The sequence below is a fragment of the Cebus imitator genome, unplaced genomic scaffold (assembly GCF_001604975.1).
Source record: "Cebus imitator isolate Cc_AM_T3 unplaced genomic scaffold, Cebus_imitator-1.0 Scaffold410, whole genome shotgun sequence".
Classification (NCBI taxonomy): Eukaryota; Metazoa; Chordata; class Mammalia; order Primates; family Cebidae; genus Cebus; species Cebus imitator.
Window position 1 is genome coordinate 1,311,983 of NW_016107725.1, and position 1,826 is coordinate 1,313,808.

Consider the following 1,826-nt stretch of genomic DNA (forward strand, 5'->3'; position numbering starts at 1 on the left):
ACAGGATCTCTTTTTGTCATCGGGTACCAGGCTGCAGTGCAGTGGTGGGATCTTGGCTCACTGCAACCTCCACCTCCCGGGTTCAAGCAATTCTCCTGCCTCAGGCTCCCGAGTAGCTGGGACTACAGGCGCGTGCCACCACACCCAGCTAGTTTTTGTATTTTTAGTAGAAACGGGGTTTCACATGTTGGCCAGGATGGTCTTGATCTCTTGACCTCGTGATCCACCCGCCTCGGCTTCCCAAAGTGCTGGGATTACAGGCGTGAGCCACCACGCCCAGCCCCATCCTGGAGTCTTGACCTATTCATCAAGGAGGATGTGAGCACTGCGACTATCTTAGGCCAGTTGGGATACACCTCTAAGCTGTTACACATTGGGGGAGGGGCGGAGCCAACCAAAATGTCCGCTCGCTGGTTCTGGGTCCTGCTCTCATCTCGGAGCACTTACGGCCCTGCCTGGGGTCCAGGGATGGACCCAGCTTTGCCAGAGCATAGATGATGGAACCGTTAATAGATTGTGACTCCTTTGGGATTCAGAGAAATATATGCAAAACCTTGTAGGGAGGCCTGGGTTGTTCTGTGGGGCATTGTGTAGGTCAGCGTCTCCAACAAGACCCTATGGCAGTGATTAGGTGGGATGAATCTCAGAGACTACTTGTGAGAGCTTTTGTAAATAGGCCATATTCTTAGAATAAAATATAGATAAATTACACCCGGATAAAATGCCCTTCCTCTTTAAATCAAGCCTTCCTTTTATTCAGGCAAAAAATTTAAAAATTCAAAGGCAGAGGCTCATTGCTTTTCCATGCTGTGGCTCTGCACCATTGGCTCTGTCTCATTTTAGAGGCGCAGGAATTTATAATTGGTTTTTCAATTGTCACCGAGGCACCTTAATGGCTTTTTACAAATTATTTGTTGTATGACAACACTAATGGAAACCAAACTGCAAAAAAAGAAAAAAAGAAAAATTAACCCGTGCTCTGACCATTGCCACACAAATCAAGCTGTTTATATTCAATCATGCTTTGTTCAAGTGACTGCCCATGTGCACACAAAATTTAATCACAGAACAGCCATCATTTATATTGGCATATTCTGAGCATATTCTGAGTTTACTGTGTAATTTTCATAATTATACTTTTTAATGGCAGTGTGGTCTATCATGTGTTTCTGGAAATGAAAATCGACTGTCTTTGATACGACCACTCCTTTGGCTTCGCCTGTATCCCAGCCAGATTTGGAATTGGTTTAGGGTTAATTTTTCCTCCATGCCCATTTAATTTTTGCAGAAAGAAAGTTATTGCTCTCAGGTGAAAGAAGATGAGCGTGAATTGTATGTTTCTAAAGGAATATCTCCTACTTCTGCAGGAAAATTTTTAAAAGTAATTTTGCTATTTTAATTGCATATATATTTTTCTTGACTCTGTTATTTAAGAATTACACCTTGAATAATTCCTAAAGGCATTTTGTGGGTTAGCAATACAGAGACAGTGTGAAGCCTAATTAGGATCTTGTCTTAAAATAAGGCTGAGTCCTGGCCCAGGGAAAGGAAGAGTGAATGAGATAGTACAAGGATTGCAAAGTCCCGGTATAGGTCCATAACCCTTCCTTTGGAAGATGTCATTATGACACTCTTCCACACCAACTTAGATGCAACTTCAAAGGCATTTAAAGACTGATTTGTGAAGATCTTGGAGGGGGTATCTGTTGCACTCATCTCACTTTTCCATGGATTGGACTCCCACTGAATTCTGGAGGGTGTTCAGGTGACTTTCTTTTTCCTTTTTTTTTTTTTTTTATTGATCTCTCGCCCAGGCTGGAGTGCAG